The sequence below is a fragment of the Lemur catta genome, chromosome 13, assembly GCF_020740605.2.
Source record: "Lemur catta isolate mLemCat1 chromosome 13, mLemCat1.pri, whole genome shotgun sequence".
Classification (NCBI taxonomy): domain Eukaryota; kingdom Metazoa; phylum Chordata; class Mammalia; order Primates; family Lemuridae; genus Lemur; species Lemur catta.
In genome coordinates, this window is record NC_059140.1 from 791,423 (window position 1) to 817,536 (window position 26,114).

General features: G+C 50.0%; 1 long non-coding RNA gene and 2 other non-coding genes across 3 annotated transcripts; all 3 read right to left on the reverse strand.

Moving 5' to 3' along the window:
• Positions 1-11,074: 11,074 nt before the first annotated feature.
• Positions 11,075-21,137, reverse strand: LOC123649121. Its single transcript, XR_006738874.1, has 3 exons — positions 21,095-21,137; positions 20,881-20,949; positions 11,075-11,148 (listed from the first exon to the last, which is right to left on the reverse strand). It is a non-coding gene; the product is annotated as an uncharacterized LOC123649121 (long non-coding RNA).
• Positions 20,662-20,733, reverse strand: TRNAE-CUC. Its single transcript has one exon. It is a non-coding gene; the product is annotated as a tRNA-Glu (tRNA).
• Positions 21,027-21,132, reverse strand: TRNAL-CAA. Its single transcript has 2 exons — positions 21,095-21,132; positions 21,027-21,072 (listed from the first exon to the last, which is right to left on the reverse strand). It is a non-coding gene; the product is annotated as a tRNA-Leu (tRNA).
• Positions 21,138-26,114: the final 4,977 nt, after the last annotated feature.

Consider the following 26,114-nt stretch of genomic DNA (forward strand, 5'->3'; position numbering starts at 1 on the left):
GACTCCGAGCGGCCAGGGCACAGGTGCAGAAGGCCCCCCAAGCGCAGGTGGCTGGGCGGCTGGCAGCCCCAGCCTGCACTAGAAGGCGTGGCCCTGATGAGCACCGCGTCACAGGCCTGGGCGCCCGGGCCGCCCCACCACTGTCCTTTTAAAGGCGACCTGCTGGCTGGGCCCCGCGTGGTGTCCGTGTGCACGCCTGTGCCGTCAACCCAGCACCGGGTTAATCCACACGTTCACCTGTTTCTTACTTCTCCCGGCCCTGCGGGGTGCCAGCATTCTCCCCAGGGGGGAGCTTGGGGGGTCTTCAGGAGCCAGGCAGAGCGAGACTGGCCCTGGGCTCAGGCACCTACGTGCCATTTGGTCCCTGACTCCTGGGAGTCCTGTTTCCGCAGAGGGGCACAGTAGTAAGAGACCCGGCTTCCAGGCGTGTGGTGGGAGGGAGCGAAATAACTAGAACTGGAAGGGCAGGGGTGAGGCCACCCCCACAGTGGGGCCCTGGCAACACGAGGGCATCTCCCAAAAAAGGATGAGGTTTCCCTGGATATTTTTTTTAAAAAAGTACAAAAATCAGAACTTTGTTGGGCTTTCTTCTATTGGACTTTGGCAATGTTTTGCTTAGAATTTCGCATGTCCCTTAGAGCCTCTCAGGCCTCCATAAGGTCGTAGAGGCAGCGCAGGCGAGACATGGCACAAAACAGCTCTTGGCAGATATGAGCCCAAGTCCCCAACAGCTTCCCACGTGGCCTCCTGCTCCCCCTTCTTCCAGGAGCGCCAACCCCTGCCCAGCTTTCCCTGTGCCCGGTGCTCATTTTCCTTTCTCCAGAGAGCTTCACATCTTTTGACATGCTCTGTAGTTACTGTTTTTAATTTTCCCTCTCCTCCACTGTTCTCTCTCCCTCTCCTTTTTTTTTTTCTTTTTAACCTGGAAAAAAGCAATTCTAATTGCATGGGTACATTTTTATGGTCAGAATTTTTTAAATTTTTATAGAAGTATAATTTCTGTATAGTATAGTGCAGACATCTTTTACTGTGACCACCACCCAGGTGAAGACATAAAACATTCTCGTCACCCCCGGAAGGTACTCCTGGGGTCTATTTTAGGCAACACCTCCAAGATATAATACCTATTAACATTTTTATCCCGATTGGCTAGTTCTGCCTGCTTTTAAACATCACATTAATGGAATAACATAGTATTATCATTTGTTTGGTTTCTTTTGCTGAACATTATGCCTGGGGATCTTTGGGCGTCAGCCAGTGATAAGCGTCAGCCCAGAGACCTCTTACTCTGATGGACCTCATTTATTCATTCTTTCATTTACTCATCACATTTTTATTGAACACCCTACATGTATACCCTATAATCTGGAAATTCCACTCCTGGGTATACACCTATAAATGAGTGCATATGTCCACAGAAGACATATACAAGAATGTTCATAATGGCCCCAAACTCAAACCCACATAGATAAACAAACTGAAGTATATTTGTACACATCCCGTGTCAGAGCTGAGAGCGAGTCCAGCTCTGCTTGGCTTCTGAGGACGTGCCCATCTGTGCACCCTGTGGGGAATGCTGGCAGGGCCACGGAATCAAAAGAAATGAAAGTGACATCTGGTGCATTCAAGTCATAGCGCATATCAACTGTTTGTTCTGTGGTGTTTGACTGCTTTTTTTCTGCTGGGTACCAATATGTGAATATCCTTCAGTTTTTCCGTGTGGTTTTGAGTTTGGAGCCCTTATGAACATCTTTTGTCCATGTCTTTGATGACCACATGCATTCATTCGTGGACACACTCAGGAGTAGAATTTCCGGATCATAGGGTTTACATATATATAGCATTGGGAGATAGTGACAAACAGTTTTCCAAAGTGACTGTACCAAGTTATACACCCGCCAACACTGTGTGCAAGTTCCAGTTGCCCCACACGCTGGCCAGTACTTCCTGCTGTCAGTCTTTTAATCTTAGCCATTCTGTAATGGCTCATGGGCAGGAAGAGGAATCTCATTGCAGTTTTAATCTGCATCTCCTTGATGACTAATGGTGATGCCCATTCACGTGCTTTTTGGCTGTTTGCACATCCACTTGTGGAAGCGTGAAAACTTCTTGTGGAATTTCTGTGTGTTTTATTCCCTAAGGGGTCCCAAGCACCTGGAGTAGTGCCTAGTTCACATAGGGGGTTCAGTAAAAATGTGCTGAATGAATGAAGTCCATTAGAATAAGAAGTGGAGTGGCTTTTTTGGAAAGGAAGGTGGGGGGAAAAAGAGAATAAGAGGTGGTTGGGCCGACCCTCACCCCACGCTGGCACTATGCCTGTCTCTGAAGGTCCCCAGCACTTTGAAGACCTGACTGGTCTGGTTACTGTGCATGAGAAGGTGGTGGAGTTTGCGGCACTTTGGGAGGAGATTGGAAAGGGCCCGCTGAACAGCTTGGCTGGCGCGTTGCTAAATATTGCCCAGCTCCAGGAACCCCTTCCTGCCGCTGGATCTCAGAGGGCAGAAAGCAGGGCTGTGTGCAAGAAGCGAGAAGCGGGTGCTTAGGCATGAGTGCATTTGCTCCCTTCACTAGCCTCCACTTTCTACCCTGGCAAGCTCTACCTCTTCTCTCCAGCCCAGCCTCCGTTGGCATCTGTGCCACCTCACCACACCCCGGGCGACCGTAAACCCTCACTACCCCGCAAAACGTGGGGCAGAGCAGGCTGACGCTTCCCAGGAAGGCTACGGGAGCACGGGTCAGGGTCCTGGAAACTGGACGTGTGCGTGGAGAGCAAAATGTGCCGGGGAGTGGGAAGAGCAGGAAGCGTGGGGGCCACGTTCCGAGTCAAAGCCCAGGTGGAGAAATGTCCGTCCTGAGCATCCTGATGGGCAGGAGGAAGGAGCGAGAGGGGCCCTTTGTGGGCAGCACAGTGTAAGAAGAGAGGTGAAGGAGAGAGCAAGAAGCCGCCTGAATCGGGAAAAGCAGGTGGGTGGTCCTCGGGAGGACCACGATGGGTGCACAGTCCCACACCTCGTTTTGCATTCATTGCGCACCACTCCATACCCATCACCCCACTAGGCATCCTAGGGAGAGAAACAAGTTCTCTGAAGTCATGCAGTTCACAGGCTGGCAGAATAGTAAAGGCATAATTTCATAAAAGTAGACCTTTAGCAGAGACGATAGCAAAGGAGACCTCCAGGAGCAGAGGGGGTTTAAACCAAGGAGCTGCCGCAGCCCAGCTTGCGTTCAGAACCCTCACTCTAGGGCTGCCCCAGCAAAGGAGGGGCCAGCGCCGTGCGGGGAGGGAAGAGAGCCCCTCAGCCCTGCAGGTCAGGGAGGGAGGCTTAGTGACGCCAAGAGGCCCTGGGAAAGCAGAGCTGAGGGAGCTGGAAACCCTGGACAAGGGAACTCAGGGAAGGAGACCTCAAATCTACTCCAGGGTTTTGAGCCAAGGAAACCGGCCAAGTAAGGGCCCACTCGCCCAGGTAGGGGAGGCCAGGTGGGCGAGTCTGGCAGGTGGAGAACAGAAGAGCAGTAGATTGTGTCTGCTCCCCCCAGAACCCAGGTGTCCCTCTCTGGGGCCTTCTCCCTACCTGGCCCCCACTATCGAGGTATAGTTAAAGGAGAGAGAGTTGGGAAGCTCAGAGGCCGAAGAGAGTCAGAAATACGTCTCCTTGACTCTCCCTGCATCCCTCAGACAGACTTCAGAGTCCCAGCAGGACGCGGAGCTCTGCCCTGGGGCCCCCAGAGCCATGCTGAGCTTCTGTAAGCACCCAGACGGAGCCCACCAGGCCAGGGCTCCCGGCTGGGCTGCCCCCACTGCCCCTACCCTCCCTCTCTCGTTTCCTGCTCCTCTGCACCTGGCGCAGGGTAACCCTGCCTTCCAAACCAATAATGGAGACACATTACCTGACAAGTGCATTTTGGAGAAGGTACAGGGACAGAACGTCTTGAAGTTGAAGATCTAAGTTGTGCGATTTCCACATCTACACCTCACTCCCATTTATGCGCACATCCAACAAAGGTTTCACCAAGCATCTGCGATGGGCTGTGACTATACCAGACGGGGCCTCATCAGGGTGGGCAGGACAGACCCGGCTCCTGGCTGACAGAGCAGGTGTCTGGGCTGCACGGCAGTCCCCCCACCCCAGAGACAGGAGACAGCAGCCCTTTAAAGGGGGCAGTTGATGAGCTCACGAGGGTACAGGGTAAAGGGAGGGATACCAGGGTGGTGGGTCTGGTGTTGACTTCATTGCAAATAGTAAGTGTCAGTACCTGCGTGCGCGCCAGGGCATCCTAGGTTTGGTTTCTTCCGTGTGAGATCAGGGGCTGCACTGGGTTGTTTGACAGCTCCTTGAGCTCCAAGATGCTTCCTTCTGCTGCCCTGTGCAGCGAGGGCGGGCTCTGCCCCAATGGGCCGTCTCTCCAGGGCAGAGTAGCTCCCTACAACCGCCTCCTGCTCCCAGGAACACAGTTCCAAGCACTTTTGTTTCCCAGGCGCCCCAGCTACGCATCTTCCAGTTTCTTTAGGGGACAGAATTGCTCATGCTTTCAAACTCCATTTTCTAGTGATACAGCTCTGCAGTTCTTAAATCCCAACCGTCACAAGGGAGCAAAGAGGAAAGAACCTAACGACTTCAGGGTGGGTCAGATTCCACCTCCCTGATTCACAGCAGGAGAGAGGGGATGAGCCCCCACTCCCATTCCTTGAAGAAAGAAGAGATGGATGAATGTGGAGAATGGGGAAAGGCTAAATTCGGGGGAGGGGCAGTAAAAGGCATTAGAGAGCCAGACACAGGTTCTCAGAGGGAGGCTGGAAAAGCAGAGGAGGCCCTCGGAGAGTGGCCAGAGACAGGGCAAAGGCAGACTGAAGGGCCAGAGAGGAAGAGCTCAGGTTGGACGCTGCCCCCAGGCCTGGATCGTTATGAAATGCAGAGGTTGAAGGGAAACATCACAGGAACCCCCAGAGCATCTGCCCGTGCATCCCTCTGTCTCTCTGTCCACTCACTCACTTATGTGACCACCCACCTTCCCACCCATCTGTCCGTCCCCCACCCTTGTGATCCACAGACGTGCTGAGTGCTCGCCATGAGCCACACTCTGTGCAGAAGGGATGGATTTCTGGCTCAAGACGGAGAAGACAGCAGACTGCGGCTGTCTCACACGTTCCGTGCCAGAACCGAAGGGACAGAAGCACGCTGTCGATGGTGACGGTGGCATGGGTAGGAGAGTGAGCAGCTGTACCTAAGAGGCAGGAGGGGTACAAATGATCGGTCCCCTGTGCTTTCATTTTCTGTAATGCCACTATACCATTTCTATCATAAACAAAGAGAGAAAGGTAGCCCGAATTAAATATAAATCCTGAGACTGGAGACAAGAGTACCTTCATTCACGCATTGCCTGTGTGGGTACACATGAAAAAGGAATACTCATTTTTTTAAAGGGTATGGAGGTGATTCTGACCTGAAAGGGTTGAGTGAGGACCAGCCCCACTCTTCCTCCCGACCGGGGACAAGCTGTAGGGGAGCAGACTGTGCTAGCCAGGCAGGGCTGTCATAGCAAAGTGCTGCAGCCGGAGTGGCTCACACAGCAGAAGCTGTTCTGGAGGCCGGATCCCAGACGAAGGTGTCAGTAGGTTTGGTTTCCTCCCGAGGCCTCTCACTGAGGCCTGCAGACAGTCGCCTTCCTGCTGCGTCTCCCTCGGTCTTTGCTGTGTGTTCAGGTCTCCCGCCAGTCAGACGGGATTAGTGCCCACCCTGATGACCTCATTTTAACTTCGTTATCTCTTTAAAGGCCCTGTCTCCAGATACAGTCGTACTTTGAGATCCTGGAGGTTAAGGCTTCAACATGAATATTGGGGAGACACAATTCAGCCCGTAACACAGATGATAGTTTTAAAAGCAACAATAAGATCACAACAAAACACGCACCTTTGACAGGCTCCTAGAGGGAAGGTGTGGTGCGCCTGTCCCAGGAGCTCAGCCGAAAGAGAACAGAAGCACTTCAGGAGCCAGGGGCGGAAATGCAGGCTCACAGTCCGGGGAACTCTTTAACCTTGATGAACCTCGGCCACCTCTGGGCAACGGCTCCTGACATCTCTCTGGAGTGTGGAAACCTGGTAGCCTGCCACGCACATCTCAGAGACCATCAACATTGTTAAATGACGTCTTACCGCTCTCTGTCTGCACCCTACCCTCCCAGGGCTGCGGCGAGTCAGGCACCTCTCACCGCAACAAACATTCTGCCAAGCCCGGGGGGGGACTCAGGGCATCCAACGTGGGGGCAGGCTCACCAGCCGGCCCGCGTCGGCGGGGCTTGGAGTCGACGTGCAGCCTGTGCCGCTCCCTGAGTTCGGACGCTGATCCCTCAAGGGGCCTCACTGGCCAGCAGTGGGGGGTGCGAGCGTGGAAGGCCCGTGGCCAATGCACCCCTAGTGGGGTGGAAGCAAACAGGCGTGCCAGGGTGCTGCACCACCGGTCCAGTGACACAACCGCCCCGTGATAAAGCGTTAAGACCAGCCTTCGTCAGACCCCAGGCTTTTGCCCAACTGCTGTCTCCACAGCCGTGTGCCCAGGCTGGCTGGCCCTCACCCTCCTGTTCACGCTGAACCCCGGCACCAAGGCCTTCAACAGCCAGCTCGTCAAGTGCTTTGAGGACCCCCAGTACGAAGAGCTGCTGCAGGTCACCCAACACGGGCTGGGGCAGGCCGAGGAAAGGAAACGGATAGCGGTGATCGGTAGGGGCATGGCCAGGCTCACCTGTGCCAAGACCCTGCAGGATGTCGGGCACCAGGTACGAGATGGGGACTTGGGCTCTAAGCAGGGAGGTGGGAGAGAGGGGAGTGGATGGCACTAGAAAGCTGGGGCCGGAGACGAGGTCTGGGGCTCCAGGCTGGGTCCGAAGGGCTAGGGGAGCCAGCTGGTCTGATGCCTTAACAGAGGGACACCTCGGGAAGAGGCAGGAAGGGTAGTAGAGCTGGGCCTGCCAGGAGGGAAGAGGACGGTGTGGTGTGGAGGGACTGTGGCTGGCCTCGTTGAGCCCAGGAAAGGGTTATCTTTCTAGGTGACTGTCCTGGAGGCCTCCGGGCGGGTAGGTGGCAGGATAGAGACCCACAGACTGCCTGGAGCAAAGTGGTACATAGAGCTGGGTGCCATGAGGATCCCTGTCAACCACAGGTACGGCTGAGAGAAGTGGGGGCAGGTGAGGAAGGCTGGGCATGGGCAGTCGGCGCCGAGGCCGAGCAGGACAGCTGTGGGTGCCGTCCTTTCCTGAAAGCCAGAGCGTCAGGATCCGTCCCAACTCATTCTGCAGCCCGAGGCCTGTCCAGGACCCTCTCCCCAGTGCTTCAGTCTACGTAACGGACGTTACCGCGCCTGCTCTGCCTGCCTGCGAGGCTGTGCTGAGGATCACGGTAGCTTGTTGGGTGGGAAACCACCTCAGCAAGTCAAAAGCAGGCTGCTAGGTTTGCTAATTGACGGGAAGATGAGTGTCCTTCCAGGGCAGGGTGGTGTCTGGTGGGAGTCCCGGGACTCAGGAAGACCATCCTAAAGGTGAGATCAGGGTTTCGGAGGATGCAGCCTGGAGGCTCAGAAATGGTGCACATACACTTCAGGGAGGATGAGCTGGAGGACCCTCCCCACGCACCCTTCACATCACCTCCAGGACCCGGAGTGGCAACACCTGAAGGCTTGAAGGCCACAGGTCTCCGGCCAAGTAAGAGGGATCTTGGCCAGCGCAGAGAGCCAGCCTGGTATTGCATGACAAGAATGGTGGCCTGGTTCCCTCCCGGCCACACCATTAGCCTGGCAGAGTGAGCAGGAGGCCTGGTGTCCCTTCTGTGGAGGGCGGCCAGAGCGGCCCCTACGACTGGTGGGGGCAGGAAGGGGCGCAAAGAGCAGGAGGGTGGCAGCTCCCTTGTCCCAGCCTAAGTAGCCTCTGACTCACCCTACAGGCTCTCCCATGAGTTCATCAGGAAGTTTGGGCTGAACCTCCAGGAATTCTGCCCCTACAACCACCAGACTTGGGTGCTTGTCAACGGAGTACGGCAGCGCCTGGGGGCCGTGCAGGCTGGGCTACCCAGTCGGGAAGCACGAGGTGGGGCAGACGGCAGACCAGCTCTTTGATAAGTCACTGCGGAAGGTAAGCGGAGGTGGGGAGCAGGGGGACTTGATGTGGGCTGCCACGGTCTTTGGTGCCATCTCGGGAAAACTTCCTCAAGTTCCTCTCTGATTCCGTAAGTGGCGTGGGAGGACCTCTGCCGTAGAGCACAGGCCCTCGCTCGGGAGGGCTCCCCAGCCTGGGCTTTGTCTGCCTCGCGCCCTCCCGCGAGCCGCTCCGGCCCAGCCGCCCTGGCCGTCTGTGCTCTCCCTCCCGCACGTCTCCACGAGCTGCCGCTGGCATGGTCACCGCAGGTGCGGGTTTAAGGCCGAGAGTCCTGCAGACCGGACTCTGGATTCGAGCGTGCTGTGTGACCGTGGGCAAGATATTCACCATCTCTGTGCTCCCATTTGCATGAAATGAGCGTAGTACTGGAACCTCTCAGTAAGGAGATGTGTGCGAAGTCAGAACAGTGCTGCAATCGTAATCACCACCGCTGTAGGTGTCTAGTCCAGAAGAAACAGTGCTGGGCCCTGCCTGGAGCGCCTGCCCACCGTTTTCTGTCTGGATAATGTTTACTTAGCTAGGACAGTGCCTTTATTTTCCCTGACCTCTGCCCGGGGGCCATCACAGTGTGACCTCCGGACTCCGTGAGACGGGGGCTCCCGTGGGCGCCCCGCCCCGCCGCCCTGCCTTGGCTGGAGAGCGGTCCTGCTGCACCCGGGCCGCCCCGCCCGGCCCTCTGTAGCCTCGCTCAGCAGCTCACCAGGGCCAGGCCCTCCGGCACCCGCACGTTTCACGATGGCCTCGGAGGCCTGCAGAAACGTCCCCAGCGCAGGACGAGGAGGTGGATTTCCAGCTCTAGGACCTCCGAGGCTCCCACTGCACATGCCCAGTATGTCCAAGAGTCGAGGGGAAGCTGCCGCCACGGAGACACACCACGCTAGTTGCAGGACACAGTCTTGGAACCCAGGACTCATATAAAGCAAGCCTGGGACACACACAAGTAGAAGCGAGAAAATAAGGGGGCGTGAGGCATGGGGGCTGGACGGGGCAGGGCAGAGGGCACGTGTGCGCAGACAGTCACCAGCACACCCTCCCTGCCTCCTTCCTCCACGCCTAGGTGGTGGAGGAGCTGAAGAGGAGTAGCTAGCTGCAGCCAGGTGCTGGAGAAGTACGACTCCTTTTCCACCAAGGTCGGCCCTGAGACCCTGCTTCCTGCTGCTCAGGTCCCACCCTGCCACAGCCCCCCGGAAACCCCAGTGGGAGTGCCCACCTAGCCACTGAACCTCAATTCCACTCGTTCAACTTGTTCACAGTCTGTCTCCCTGCTGGAATGTAAATCTCCCTTAGGACAGGAGACGACAGAGAGGGAGGGACGGAGGGAGGAAGAGAAGGAAGGGAAGGAATAAACAAAGACCGCCCAAGTCAGAGGCTGTTTATGCAGAACTTGCTATATCCAGGGGGTCAGCCACCACCACTGCATTTTGGCAGAGACTCAAAGGCAGGAAGAGGTGTGGGAAAGCCTTACGGGGGAAAACAGGGAAGGTTTCAGGCATGCCCTGATTGGAGGCTGTTGGTATGAGGAAGCTGGAGGCAGCTAACCAGAATGGGGACACCAGTATGGTTGGTGAGAAGAGGACAGTTGTCTCTCTCTGCTTGGTCCTAAGATGGAAGCTGGGCAGAGGGCAGGTGGTGCAAATATAGGGAAGCTGATAGTCATAGTCATCGGAAAAATCCTGACCACTCGAGGCTGAGTGCTGCAGAGGCTATGGTTTGGCTTCCTGGGCTTGTTGCTTTAGAGGTTGTGGGTCAAAGACAAATTCATATGTGGTCTGGCCACCATATACTCAATGTCCAGAAGAGAAGGAGGGGAAAGGAGTCACAGGAATTGGAGAACAAAATGAGCCAGAGAAGATGCCCAGTGCCCATCCCTTCCCCACCCCCACCCTTCCCACAGTACACTCCACTCAGGAGCCACTGGACCTCTCTGAGTCCTGACTGTTCACATTAGAGGTCTTATAGGCCAGCATGTCTCCCACACTTTCTGATGTTCCTGTTCCTTGGACGGTGGGCCCTGCGGTCTCATCGGTCTCGTCTCTGGTTTAAATAAGAATGTTTGGGACAGACACGGTGGCTCATGCCTGTAATCCCAGCACTCTGGGAGGCCGAGGTGGGTGGATTGCTCGAGGTCAGGAGTTCAAGACCAGCCTGAGCAAGACCCTGTCTCTACTAAAAATAGAAAGAAATTATCTGGCCAACTAAAATATATGTAGAAAAAATTAGCTGGGCATGGTGGCGCATGCCTGTAGTCTCAGCTATTTGGGAGGCTGAGGCAGTAGGATCGCTTCAGCCCAGGAGTTTAAGGTTGCTGTGAGCTAGGCTGATGCCATGGCACTCACTCTAGCCAGGGCAACAAAGTGACATTCTGTCTCAAAAAAAAAAAAAAAAAAAAGAATGTTTGGGACAGGCGCAGTGGCTCACACCTGTAATCCTAGCATTTTAGGAGGCCAAGGTGGGAGGTTTGCTTGAAGCCAAGAGTTTGAGGCCAGCCTGGGCAACATAGCAAGACCCCATCTCTACTTAAAAAAAAAAAAGGAGCAAGTATGTTTGATGAAGGCCTTTTGCCCAGCCTGGTGCTGGGCCTGCAGTGCCCAGCCATCCTGGTGGCCCTTTCCGGGTCTGCTTCCCAGGTGCCCAGCCTCCAGGGCTGCCTGGTATTGGTGACAAGGGGACCCATTGGTCCTGGACACTACTTAGCTCCGGGTGAACCACAAGGAAGCTCTCCCAGCCATCTCTGTTGCGTCTGTCCTGGTCTTGCCTAGGAGAAGGGAGCAGGAGCAAAGCTCAGGCTGCAGCCATTGCCAGTGGGTGCCTCAGAAGCAGAACCTCACCGTCACTTGCTGGTGGAGTGGCCAGGACAGTAAAGTAATGGTGGGGGTCGTGGCAGGCTGAGAAGAAACACCTGGTGGCCAGATTCCTCCTGGCTTGGCATCACAAGGCAGATCAGAGAAGCCAGGCTGGGCCCCACACTTGCAGGTGAACATGAAGACTGGGCCTCAGTTTCTCCATCTGTAAAACAAGGGTTCTGTTATACAAGAGGAGGGCTCAGAAGAGTGCCTATAGGTGGGGAGTATAGCTGTTTTCCCCATTATTAGGACTGGGGAGAGCATTTTGAGCACTGTCTTCAGAGTCCTGTGTGCAAAGCAGCCCCTTGAAGCCCGTAGGGGCCCAGCTTAGTGGTCATCTGCCATTCCACACTGTCCCATTCTGTTCCTCGCTGTCCCCAGCTGGGAAGCAAGGGCTCTCATGTTGGCTCCATGGACATTCTTTTTTTTATTATTTCAATAGATTGAGGGGTACAAGTGTTTTTGTTACATGGATGAATTGTATAATGCTGCAGTCAGGGCTTTCAGTGTACTTGTCACCTGAATAGTGCACACTGTACCTGACTGGTAGATTTTTATTTCTCCCCGCTGCCCCTCTCCCCTCTCCCACCTTCCTGGTTTTCAATGTGCATTACACTTCTTTATGATCACTCAGGAATGGAAGAACAAATACCACGTGTTCTCACTTATAAGTGGGAGGTAAACGAGGGCTCGCTGGACATTCTAACCTGCCTGCCTTTTGTCCCGGCACACGGTCCCAGGAGTACCTGATCAAGGTGGGGAACCTGAGCCTCGGGGCGGTGCAGATGACTGGGGACCGACTGAACACGGACGCCGGCTACTGCGAGGCCTTCCCTGAAACCCTGCATGGCATCATCTCCTTCTCCCAGGGGCCCCGGGTGGGAAATGCAGTGGGGACGATGGGCGTGGGTCGGCCAGTTGCCAGTGAGGACAGTGGTAGAAGGATGGACTAGATAAAGCAAATGAAGATCCCAAAAGCGATGGGAGTGAGGGAGGGACGAGGTGGGGATTTCAAACTCCAGTGAGCTTCGGAATCGCTGGGGAAGGAGGAAGACATGTTAAACATATACGGCTGGATCTCGCCCCCAGAGGCAGCAGATCTGGGCTCGGGCATGTCAGAAACGGGCATTTCCGACATGTTCCTGGTGATGCTGCTGCTGCCTGCCTGGGAACCCCACTCTGGGAACCTCTGGCTGAGGGGTCATCCGGAAGCTGCAGATCTGCTTTGCTCTGGGCCTCGCTCCTTCTCGGTAACATACACTGTGGCCTCAGCTCCGCTGCAGGGGTCCATGCATGGGGCGCTTTCTGTCTAATCAGTCCAGGAAGATGTCAGGGTGCTAACCCCAGCCCCCAACCACTGAAGCCCTTGTCACTGACCATGCAGTCTGTGGCTGCCAAGGTAAAATAAACTGGGATTTACTCTCCCTTGAGGTTCTGTGACCCGACTCAGACAGGACAGGCCACAGACATTTACAAGAGGGCATGTGGGCCTGTAAGCTCTAAGAGATTTAGTTATCAGGCCGCCCGGGCCTCTTCTCCTCGTTGCACCCTCCCACTTCTCCTTAGCCTTTGCGTTGGGGGCTATTCAGTTTAAATCCAAGCCAAGAGCTAACGTAGGGGAAGAATGGAAGGCAAGAGGGACTTAAAACAGGGTGGAAGATCTTAATGGTGCTAAGACTGCATTCTTTGAAGGCCTCCCTGTGCCCGGCTCTCTCCCAGGGCATTATGGAAGGGGCTCAATATGCCCCTGAGGATGCCTTGGGCCTTCACCAGCCCAGCGCCAGGCATCCCACGTGGAGGTGGCCACGGAGACAAGCAGGAAGGAAGGAGCTGAGCGAAGGGTCCGTACCTGACCTGAGGGGGTGCATTTTTTTGATTGTCAGCCCAAATCAGCCCCCTTCCCTATCTCCTGGAGTTTCAGCCGCCCTGCCTGGTGTGCCTTCCTTTTGCCGAGTGCTTGTCGCCCTGGCACACGCCGCCAGAGCAAGCCCGTTGGAGGACTCACCTCTGTAAGGCTTGCCCGTCAACCTGCTTCATGCTCTCTCCTTTCCCCGTTTGCTCTCAGGTTTGAGGAAATCGTAGGGGGCTTTGACCAGCTCCCCCAGGCCTGGCACGGTTCCCTATTGCCAGGGACGGTCCAGCTCCACTTGCCAGCAGAGGAGGTGGAGACATCTGGAGATCAAGTCCCCATCACCTACCGAGCGCCCGACCCTCTGCAGCCCGGGGGCGTCTGACTGCTGATTGTGTGGTGTTGACCAGCACAGCCAAGGCTGCCCGGCTCCTGCGTTTCCAGCCGCCCCTCTCACCAGGCAAGAAGGATGCACTGCATTCGTCCACTACAACAGTGCCACCAAAGTGATCCTGGCCTGGACGCAGCGTTTCTGGGAGCACGACGGCATCTTCAGTGGCAAGTCCAGCACATTCCGGCCTTCCCGCTTTATCTTCTACCCCCACCACATCTTTCCCAGTGGCACGGGGGTCATCCTGGCCTCCTACACTGTGGATGACGATGCCGTGTTCTTTGCTGTCAGGGACCACGGCCAGGTGGTGAATGTCATCCTGGAGGACTTGGCCGCGGTTCATGACCACTCCAAAGAGGAACTCTGCCCTGAGCCTCTACTCCACCATCGAGCACTGGAGCCAGGACCCCTGTTCCATGGGTGGCTTTGCTTTCTTCACGCCCTACCGATATGTGTACTACGCCCAGGAGCTCTGCAGGCCAGAAGGGCGGGTCCACTTTGCTGGCGAGCACATGGCCCTGCCCCACGGTTGGATTGACACGGCCATCAAATCAGGGCTCAGGGCCATGAGGAGCATCCAAGAGGCTGTGGGCTTGGCTTTGACAAAGGATTCCGGAGACCCAAAAGCGTCTCACTCCAAAAGTGAGCTATGAGCAATTTCATGACACCTAGGAACTGGGGTGATTCCAGTCACCTTGGTCCACCAGCAATATTGGAAACACACTATTTCCCTTTACCTCCACCTTTGCCCAGTGATGCCAGACCAAGAGGTGCCACCTGGGGCCAAGGCATGGAGTCCCTGGAATATTTGTCCACCTTGGATTCATTAGCAATATCTCGATAACAAGAATATGCAGATAGAGTGATTAAAATAATAAAGCATTCCTTGAATTTAAGCCTATCACTAAATGTCTTATCTATATTCTGGCTGGCATCTGCAAACTTTCAGAGCTGAGTGCTGAGGACTTGGGAGGCCCTTGCCTTCCAAGGTCCTTGTCTGGAGTCTTTCACTCTCCTGTTACTCCTTGCACCTGGCCCAGCCCTGGCTCCCTTCCCCATCTCCACTCCCCCACCTCCCATGACTAGGAATATTAGAGAAGTTGGGGACTGACTTACTTGAATAACGTTTTGTTCAACATCCTTTTGTTATAATGTTGGTGAGGAAAAAAAATAGATTCCCAGTAGGTGTCACTGTGTGCATGGGTTTTTCTGGATACTCCAGGTTCCTCTCTCATCCCAAAGACACTCTAAGGGAACTGGCACGTCCACAGTGCCCCAGTCTGGGTGTGGTGTGCGTGTGAGTGTGCCCTGCGCCGAAATTGCGGCCAGTCCAGGGATGGTCCCCGCCTGCACCCTGAGCTGTCAGGACAGGCTCCAGCTACTCAAGACCCCGAATAAACAGGTGAATAATTATCTTACTTAGGTTTTTTAAATAATTTTTTTTTTTTTTTGAGACAGAGTCTCACTCTGTTGCCCGGGCTAGAGTGAGTGCCGTGGCATCAGCCTAGCTCACAGCAACCTCAAACTCCTGGGCTCAAGCGATCCTCCTGCCTCAGCCTCCCGAGTAGCTGGGACTACAGGCATGCGCCACCATGTCCAGCTAATTTTTTCCATATATACTTTTAGTTGGCCAGATAATTTATTTCTATTTTTAGTAGAGATGGGGTCTTGCTCTTGCTCAGGCTGGTCTCGAACTCCTGACCTCGAACAATCCTCCCGCCTCGGCCTCTCAGAGTGCTAGGATTACAGGCGTGAGCCAATAATTTTTCTTAAATGTATAGTTCACATTTATTTTAATGTTTACTATTAGAAGTATGTTGGGTGTTCATTTAGAAGTTTGGTGATGTTTTTGTGAATAGCAATATGCTGTAGAAATTTAACTCTTATTTATATCAATGAGCCTATGGTAAAATTGGTTTTGTTACATGTGGTGTCACTCAAAGTCACAGCTTCCGAGAACCTATCACCAACATTGAGTGCAGACCGACTCTGAGCCCACGGAGGAGTCTGTGTGGCAGCAACATGCTCAACGCTTCTCCACGTGCTCACAGCAGCTCCCTGTGTACACACTGTAAAATCACTGTGTTGGGGACAACTGATTCTCAAAGAGATCAAATAACTTGCCTGAGGTCACAAACGCTGATCCAAAGTGGTCAAAATCTAAGCCTTACTTCAAATTCTTTTGTGTCATCTCAGCTTAGGTGTTCTCTGTCTTACTCTTTTTTGTGTTCTGAAAGAAATAGTGATTAATTTTGGAGACACTCAGCAATAGCTATGTTGACTGAATATATGAAAGTTCTCAGGATGCACAGTTCAAGGGTGTGTGGTCTGCCCGCATCCCGTTGCCCAGACCCCTGGATCTTCCTGACCTGGCGGCCTGACGGGGTGAGGAGTCAGACCGTCGGAGTCCGTACTGATGAGACCTTTCAAGCAGACAGATAATGAGGTGACTGGGCAGGTGGAGAGGTCTAGAGAGGCCCATCATCTGACAGTGATCAGCCTGAACTCTGGCCCTAAGGGACCACGCGAGGGTGTGAGTTAATCACCCAGAGAGCCATAGGAAGAGGCCAGGTGGCTATGAAGTGAGGGGACAGTTCATCACCAAAGTCAACAAAGTGCCTTGAGGAAGGCCTTCAGAACCAGCTGAGATAGCGCCATTCTCTTTAGAGCCTGAGGCTGGGACAGAGCGACAGCTGCCCAGGACCCCTGCTCTGGCAGGGTCTGGGATTTTGTCCTACTTGCAAGCTAAAACTGCGCCTGCCACAGTTTCATGGATACTGACAAAGAACACGAGACTTGTGAATCAGAGACAAAGGACTTATTACTCATGGCACAGCAAGGATCATGAGCACCCGATACCCCCAAGTCCCAAGAGGACAACGCAGAGGGGGCCCAGGTGAACAGTGGACCTGCGCCGGGCTTGCCCCGCAGCTGAAGAACACTGAGCTTAGAGAACTCACCAATTGTACAGCAGGCAGTAGGCAAGCCTGCTTTTGTTCCAGGGGAAAGACATTTCTGTATCCCTCAAGGTTGCTCGTTAAAGCACAACCCTGAGAAATGGCCCAAGCAAAGAGCAGCCAGGGCCTTGCCTTCAGGACATAACGAGAAGAAATGCGTAGGGATATTCAGGCCACATGGCAAATTGCCTCTCCTAGTGCTGACTCACCCAGACCCCAACTATGTCCCTACAGAGGATGTTTTCTGTCCCCTTCCAGTGTGCAGCCCAGCCCCAGAGAGGCCATTGTCACCCCCAGCCTGGCCCACCTCTACTCCACCTCACTGCACATATGATGTTCACATGAATTAAACAACTGCCCTGACAGCGGTTCTGAAATCTGGTGAATAAGGCCCAAATCCTGCCCTTGGTGAACTTGAGTACAAGCTTTGGGACTAGGACATATGTCCAAATAAGTGTGACAAGTGACAGATGATTATGTGTGTTGGGAGTAAAATAGGAAGACTCTTGGGATACCAGAGGCATGCTTCTTCCTGGAGTAAACCTACTGGGGTTAATGTCGCCCATCATGTAGGGAGCAGGTAATTTCTTTGAAAAAATAATCATAGGTCAGGCATGGTGGCTCACACCTGTAATCCCAGAAATTTGGGAGGCCAAGGCAGGAGGATCACTTGAGGTCAGGAGTTTGAGACCAGCCTGGGCAACATAGTGAGATCCCTGTTGATACAAAAAGTTTTTAAAAATTAGCCAGGCGTAGTGACAGGTGTCTATAGTCCTAGCTATTCCAGAGGCTGAGGTGGGAAGATCCCTTAAGTCCAGGAGTTAAAGGCTGCCGTTAGCTATGATCATGCCAATGAACTCCAGTCTGGGCGACAGAGCAAGACCCAGTCTCTTAAAAAAAAAAAAAATTACAGATTCACTGGAAGTTGCAAAGAGCGTACATATAGGTCCCAGTATACCCTTCACCCAATTTCTGGCAATAGTAACATTTTAAATAATTATAGTATGATAACAAAACCCAAAATGTGACACTGGTGCAATGTTTGTGTGCCGTTCTATGTCATTTTCTCACATATGTGGATTCAGGATACAGAACTAGTCCACCAACACAGAGATCTACTCGTGCTACCTGTTCCTTTATACTCCCCCTTTACACTCCCTACCCTCAATGTTCCCAAGCCCTGGCAACCACTAATATGTTTTTCATCATCATAATTTTGTCATTTATAGAATGTTATATAAGTGGAATCATACAGTATATGACCTTTTGAGATTGACTTTTCACTCAGTATGAATACACCCTGAGGTTTATTCAAGCTGTTTTTACTGCTGAGTAGCATTCTATGGTATGGTGGTGCAACAGTTTATTTAGCCATTCGCCCATCGAGGGCCTTTGGGATGTTTCCAGGTTTTGGCTGTTACAAATATTAAATAACAGTGCTGTGAACATTTGTGTATTGGTTTTTATGTGAACATCAGTTTTCATTTCTCTGAGATAAATGCCTAGGAGTATAATTATTGGATCATATGGTAAGCAAGTGTTTAGATTTGTAAAAAATTATCATTCTCTTTCTAGAATGGCTATGCCATTTTACATTCCCACCAGAAATGTACAAGTGATCCAGTTTCTCAGTATCCTCACCAGCATTTGATGTTATCAGTATTTTCTTATTTTAGCCATCCTTATAAGTATATACTGATATCTCATTGTAGTTTTTTTTTAATTTCAGCTCATTATGGAGGTACAAAAGTTCAGGTTATATATATTGCCCATGCCCCCTCATCCCCCCGAGTCTGAGCTTCAAGTGTCTCCATTCCCCAGACAGTGCGCATCCACTCATCACGTAGGCATACACCCATCCCCTCCCCCCATCCCCCCCAGTCAGAACTTCAAGCATGTCCAATTTGCATTTCAACAATGTCGAATGTCTTTTCATGTGTTTCTTTGATGAGATGTCTTTGGTTCATTTTCCAGTGGGATTGTTTGATTTTTAATGTTAAGCTTTGAAATTTCTCAGTGTATCCTAGATATGAGTCTTTTGTCAGGTACGTGGTCTGCCCTTTCCATTCACTGAGAGAAAACAGCCTATGGTGAACCTTTAAGAAGGTATGTTTACAGTTTCCTTTTATTGCTGCCTGTGTAAACCCATGTGATAGGAATCAATGGAGAAAGAACCAGGTTCTAATAAAATATTAATATTTTCGGTTTGCTTACCAAAAAAATGTGGTTTGTGAATCATTTCTGTCTATAGTTTGTCTTTTCATCCTCTTAACAATGTCTTTCACAGGACAAATTTTTAATTTTGGTGAGATCCAATTTAACAATGTTTTCTTTTATGGATCATGCTTTTGGTGATGTGTCTAAAAACTCTTCACTAAGCCCAAGTTCCTGAAGATCTATCCTATGTTTTCTTTTGAAAGTTTCGTAGTTTTATGTGTTACATTTAAATCTGTGATTCATTTTGAGTTAATTTCTGTGTAATCTGTGAGTAGTTTTTCAAATAAAGTGCATTATTTTTTACTAAGTTTTATATACTTGTAGAAAATTCAGCATATGCATGAAATTACAGGAAAGAAAATTAAAATTTTGTATAGTCCTACCACTATTGGAAATCACACAGTATGTTGATGTGTTTCCTTGCAGCTTTTCTTTTTTTCTCTTTTTATTCTTACATATGTGTAGATACTTTTCAATTCAGTTTCAAGATCAGGAAAAATTTTAAACTGAAACTTAGAAGTTAGATAAAGTTTTATTCTTTCTTCTTCATCCTTTGGCCAGTTTTAGGGATGAGAAAACTGAGGCTCAGAAAAGATGAACAGCTTGCCTGCAGCTAGAAAGGCAGCGGCAGGATAGGACTCAGCTCCACGGGACCACTAAGCTCGCTGCTGTCCTGCACGCGACGCCAGCTTGCCACTGGTTGCTTGGACACAGCACAACAGAGACAAAACGCTTTGACCTCCCGCCTTCCCTCATTCTGGGAAGCTGGGTTATAACTGTACGGCTGGTGGCAGGTACCCCTCCCTTCCCTAATGAGAAAAGAAGAAGTCCCTCCTATCCCTGAATACCCACCCTAAAGCTGAAACACAGAAATTCCTCACTCCTCGCACCGACATCTCCTGGCCGAAGAAGCTCCCATCCCCCGGCCCTAAGAACCTATACAAACCCACTCAGACTGCTGGGCGGGGTGGCCTCTCCGGTACCACTCCGTGGGTCCCCTGAGGCTGGGTCCCCTGAGGCTCGCCCGGGTCCCCCTCTCTCAGGGACTCGTTACCCCTGCCCGGGAGCGCCCCAGTAAAGCCTCTTTACTATCCCTTTCTACTCTGCTCGTCTTTCTTTCTCCGGCGCCGGCCACTCCAAAGAAACCTTACAGTAACTATTAATAACAGGGAGGGACAGTATACGACAATACAGCCCTGGCCTGCAGGTCTAGAAAAGGTGCCCAGGGAGAAATGAATAATTTGGAAAACAACAAAAAATTAGGCTTATAGCCTCAGAATATTGCAAACATGTTAGAAGACAGAACTTAAATGTTATTTAAATGTTTTTAATGATTAAAATAAATTCGTAATTGTTTTCCACAGCCTTCCCAACTTTAAAAAATGGGCAATGAAAATCTCTGGAATAAAAACAAAACGCAGTTATAAAAGACATTTTAGGGACAATTGGGGGAAATTTGAATGTGTACTGGCATATGATAATGGCAATTTTCTTAGGTGTGACGTGGACTAATGTCATATCTGCACCTTTGAAATGGGTGGGGCAGGAGAATCTATACCTGTCTGTATCTATCTGTCACTTTCCAGAGAGAGACAGAGAGAGAGAATGTGAACAAATATTAACCAATGTTGTTGAATCCATTGAATCTAGGTGCAGAAAACACTGGAGTTCATAGTGGCACTATTTCAATTATTTCTATTTATTTTCAAACTGAAAACGTAGATGTTGGAGTGAGGAAAAAGTACCTGACTTCCTTCCATAACAAGTATCCCAGCCACTGCAAGGGGAGAAGACCCTTCCTTCCCCGCCAGGGCATTGCGACACCTCGGGACACTGGAAATTCTGTGCCATAATTTTGAGACCAGGCACTTCCGGCAGCCCCAGGGCGATCTTTTTGGATCGTTTCGCGCTGTCTGCGTCGTTTTTCTTTCTTAATTAAAATATCGTAGGTAAAGGTCAATGCCTGGCACACAGCTGGCGCTCATAAGCCATTGTGAGGTTCACTTCTGGTAACTACTCTCGGCTTTCACTGTTTTGTTTTTCTTTTCATTTTTGTTTTTATTAATTACATTGTTTCTTTAATTCAACTTTTTAAAAATTTCTTTAAAATTCAGGATATTATGGGGGTACAAACATTTTGTTTACCTGTAATGCGTTTGCCTCGCCCAAGCCAAGGCTACATTCTTTCTTTCTAAGTGAAAGGCAGTCATTCTGACTTTTGTATAAAAGTTTTGAAGGGACAGGAAAAGTGAAAAACTCCTTTTCCCTGACCGGGAATCGAACCCGGGCCGCGGCGGTGAGAGCGCCGAATCCTAACCACTAGACCACCAGGGAAGACACAACGAGGTGTCTTGCGACGTGCTATAGTAAGTTAGTGTCTGTGACGTATACCCCACGCGAGGACGCTATTGGACGGCTCTTCTCCGCGATGTTCGTGAGGCCGCTCTAAACATCTGCCTCTCCCAGTTAGGCACCCGTTACCTGTCGCAGGTAGACAAACGCAGGGCGGAGAACAGCGGCGTCAGGCAGAATCTCGTTGTGGTCGTGTTCCTGGAAAACGGAAGAAAATACCAGCGGCCTTTGGGAAAGTTCTGGAGTTTCTTAAAAGATGGGAAATAAAAGGCACGTGTCAGAAGTGGGATTCGAACCCACGCCTCCATCTGGAGACCAGAACACCCGCAGGCAAGGAACGGACCTTGAGTCTGGCGCCTTAGACCACTCGGCCATCCTGACACCCGGGAGCGGCCTGTGCTCGCTGGCCCTGGTGCCTGCGCGCGCCCGGCCACCCGCCGTGGCAGAGCCTCGCTGCCGCTTCCGGCCGGAGCCCCGGCGGCGCGGCGCCGCCCTCCCGGCCCAGGGACCGCGGGCGCCGGCCGCGGCGGGGACGGACGGGCAGGTTGAGTCGCTAGAAGCAGCTGAGAAAAGCAGTTGAGTCGCTGGGAAGCAGATGGAGAAGCGCCTGCCGCGGAGTGAGCGGCAATGATCGTCGTTTCCCCCCCAGGAACACTTTCTTAGAAATGTTTTGCTTCATTCTCGTCATCGTTACAGGCCCTTCCCTCCAGGTCCACCCCGCGTGCTCCGCCGGCCGCGCCAGCGCCGTCGGCCGGGGACCTGCGGGCCGAGGGCGGCCTGTCCCGCCGCAGGGCCTGACGCGGCCCTAGAGGCCGGACGCCGCCCCTGCCTGCCTTCCGTCGTGGCCTCGCGACCGAGTGTCCGCCGCGAACGCACGGCGGGGACAGAGCCCCTGCCCTGCTAAGCTGACCTGCTCGTGAGGGACGCCCGACCGGCACAAAGAAATACACAGACGGTGAGGAAAAAGCAAAAGCAAGGCCGTAAAACGGTGGAGGAGTTCTATTTTTTTTTTGACTAGGCAGCTAAGTAAGGCCTCACTGAGGTGACATTTGCTAAAATATTTTTCAAAATCGGAAAGATATGACTCTTGCAAATATAAAATACACATGTCTCAGGATTTTGTTCAATAATGATTAAACAAAATTATTCGGACACTTGCTAAAATAGCAAGGGAGAATTTTCTTCAGACTATCCTAATAGGAGTATCGCAAAAGGGCAGAGAGATTGGGTTCAACTCCGACTACGACAAAGACAGCTAGGGATTTAAAGCCAAGGAGAGGGGTGTGGGTCATGGATGGAAAATTACTAAGAGGACACATCAAGGGTAGGGGATTCTTGCTAAAAGGACGCCAAGGACCTAGACAGCAAAGGTGAGAAATGAGGAACTTGATCAGATGTCAAGTGTGAGCGGATTCACACTAAACTGACTTAGCAGGACTTTTTGCTAAGACTGGGCTGGACAGGCCAGTCTGGGGGCCAAGGTGCAGGCCTGGTCTAAAACAGGGATCAGAGGAGACTGACTAAAGTTTGGGCAAGGAGAGAGTCTTTGTCAATGAGTGACCTGAATGATGCAAAGGAGAATTTCAAGAGATTTTTTAAATGATCATTCTACCAAAGGAATTCTGAAAAGAGGTTGCTAACAGGTGAAAGGTTAATATCCCAATGGTAATAAACGGTGATGTTTGAAGTTATGGTTTCCACTTTGGGGTTATCTTTTCCTTACTACAAAGAAATCAGTTGCATCCCTTGACAAATTTTATTTGTATTGCTATGAACAGAAATCCTTGGCCTTTTTCTCCAACATGCGGGGAGTTAGCTACACTCGCCGCAAAGAAGTTTTTCTTCCGGTCGGGTCTGTCAGGCAAGGGTCGTCGCAAGGGATGAAAAAATGGTTGGAAACAGAAATAAAAAAATAATAATAATACACAGAGCCAAAGATATAGTTTATAAAGTAAAGGTTTATGAAGATAGACAAAGGAGGGGTCTGGAGGATTATATCCCTCCCGCGGAGATAACACAGACTGAACTTTTTACATGGGTACTTACAGGGCAGATACATGCTGGGGTAACTGCACGGTTCCTGTCTGGACCCAGCTTGGGCATTAGCATATCTATTTGATCAGCTCTCATCTATGGTGGCCTTTGATCAGCTTCTGGCAACCTATGGCCCTAGGTGAAGCCTGTATTGTCTTTCAAAACAGGTGAGAACCATAGGCCCAGCTTACAGCTGTCTCTTTGAAATGCAGCTGTCACTCACCAATGAGACGCCCTCCTGAGGCGAGGCAGCTTTTGAACTAACACATTTATTTTTTCTTTAAGGCAAAGCCTATTTGACTTATGAAATCAAATCTTGTCTCCAAAAATACAGGGGGCATTTCTATAACTCAGTATTCTTAGGCTCAACACCAACAGAAACCATTTCATTACTATCAGTTTTCTACACGTTAACCTCTACCCCTACAGAGTTGTAAAATAGCCAAGTCAATAAAAGTCAGTCAAAAGTGCGCATGCTGGCCTGGCACAGTGGCTCACATCTGTAATCCTAGCACTCTGGAAGGCCAAAGCGGGTGGATCGCTAGAGGTCAGGAGTTTGAGACCAGCCTGAGCAAGAGCGAGACCCCTGTCTCTACAAAAAATAGAAAGAAATTAGCTGGCCAACTAAAAATATGTATAGAAAAAATTAGCCGGGCATGGTGGCACATGCCTGTAGTCCCAGCTACTCGGGAGCCTGAGGCAGGAGGATCGCTTAAGCCCAGGAGTTTGAGGTTGCTGTGAGCTAGCCTGATGCTACAGCACTCTAGCCCAGGCACTAGAGTGAAACTCTGTCTTCAAAAAAAAAAAAAAAAAAAAGTGCACATGCCAATGGAAATAGATAATCTCTCAAAGGTCTGCTACACAATGCCAACCACTCCACAGAAAGGACACCTAGTAATAATCTCTGTTGTCAATTTCCAAGTTTTACATTATTTTTTCTTTAATAAAATATTTTTATGCCTGTAATCCTAGCACTCTGGGAGGCTGAGGTGGGAGGATCGCTCGAGGTCAGGAGTTCAAGACCAGCCTGGGCAAGAGTGAGACTCCCCTCTCCCCATCTCTACTAAAAGTAGAAAGAAATTAGCTGGACAACTAAAAATATGTAGAAAAAATTAGCCGGGCATGGTGGCGCATGCCGGTGGTCCCAGCTACTCGGGAGGCTGAGGCAGAAGGATCGCTTGAGCCCAGGAGTTTGAAGCTGCTGTGAGCTAGGCTGATGCTACGGCACTCTAGCCGGGCAACAGAGCGAGACTTTGTCTCCAAAAAAAAAAAAAAGAAAAAAATTATTTTTAATTGACAAGTAATAATTGTATACCTATAAATATATACTTATATATATTATATATACTTATAATTATATATACTTATAATTATATATATAATTGTATATATATAAATAAGGGATACCATGCGATGTTTCAATACATATATACATTGTGGAATGATCAATAAGGCTAATTAACACATCCATCACATCACATACTTATTTCTTTCTGGAGAGAACACTTAAAATCCACTTGTGTATGTTCACAATGTCAGGTTAAATTACTAAAAATGATAAGAAAAAAATAACATTTTAAGATAATACAAAAGTAATAGAAAAAATCCACTTCTGTAACAATTTTGAAATATATTAATACATTATTATTAACCATAGTCACCAGGCTGTGACCAGTCACCAGAAATCATTCCTCCTGTCGAACAGAAATTTTATGCCCTTTGAGCAACATCTGCCCTTTCCCATCCACACCTCCCGGCTCCCAGCCTCTGATAACACCCATTCTACTCTCTATGTCTATCAGTTTGACTTTCTTAGATTCTACATATAAGTAAAATCACAAAGTATTTGTCTCTCTGTGACTGGCTTACTTCGTGTAGCATAAGGTCCTCTAGATTCATCCATGTTGTCACAAATAACAGAATTTTATTCTTTTTTAAGGCTGAATAGTATTCCATTGCATATATATGCCACATTTTTTAACCGTTCATCCTTGATGGGCACTTTGGTTGTTTCTATATCTTGCTTGTTGTGAATAATGCTGCAATAAACACGGGAGTGCAGACATCTCTTTGACATACTGATTTCACTTGCTTTGGATATACACCCAGTAGTGGGATTGCTAGATCATATGGTAATTATATTTTTAGTTTTTTGAGGAATAACCATACTGTTTTCCATAATAGCTGTGCTAACTTACATTCTCATTAACAGTGTGGAAGGGTTCCCTTTTCTCTGCATGCTCACCTACACTTGCTATCTTTCATCTTTTTGATCATAGCCATTCTAACAGATGGAAGATAATATCTCATTGTGATTTTAATTTGCAGTTCCCTGATGATCAGTGATATTAAGCATTTTTTCATGTATTTGTTGGCCATTGTATGTCTTCTTTTTAGAACTGTCTATTCAGGTCCTTTGCCCATTATTTAATTGGGCTATTTGTTTTCTTGTCATTGAATACTTTGAGTTCCTTTATATATTTTGGATATTAAACCCTTATCCAACATATCATTAGCAAGTATTTTCTCCCAATCTTTGAGTTGTCTCTTTTCTCTGTTATAATTGTTTCCTTGGCTGTGCAGAAGCTTCTTAGTTTGATGTAATCCTTTTTCTCTATTTTTGCTTGTAGAGTCATATCCAAGAAATTGTTACCCAGACCAATGTCCTGGAGCTTTTCTTTTATATTTTCTTATTGTAGTTTTACAGTTTCAGGTCTTAAATTTAAGTGTTTAATCAATTTTGAGTTGATTTTTGTATATGGTATGAAATAAGGGTCTAATTTCATTCTTCTGCATATGAATATACAGTTTTCCCACCACTATGTGTTGAAGAGACTGTCTTTTCCTCATTGTGTATACTTGGTACCTTTGTGTTAAATACATTGGCTGTAAATGTGTGGATCTATTTCTGGACTCTCTATTCTGTTCCGTTGGCTGTTTGTTTTGAGCAGTGTGATTCCTCCAGCTTTATTCTTTTTGCTCAGGATTTCTTGGGCTATTCTGGGTCTTTTCAGTTCTGTACAAATTTTAGGATTGTTTATTTCTGTGAAAAATGTTATTGAAATTTTGATAGGGATTGCATTAATCTGTGGATTGCTTTGGGTAGGATGGACATTTTAATAATAGTAATTCTTTCAATCCACGCATGTGGAATATCTCTCCATTTACTTGTGTCATCTTAATTTCTTTTATCAATGTTTTGCAGTTTTCAGGGTAGAGATCTTTCACCTGCTTGGTTAAATTTATTCCTAAGTATTTTATTTTTCTGTAGCTATTGTAAATGAGATTGTTTTCTTGGTTTCTTTTCCAGATAGTTCACTGTTACTGTA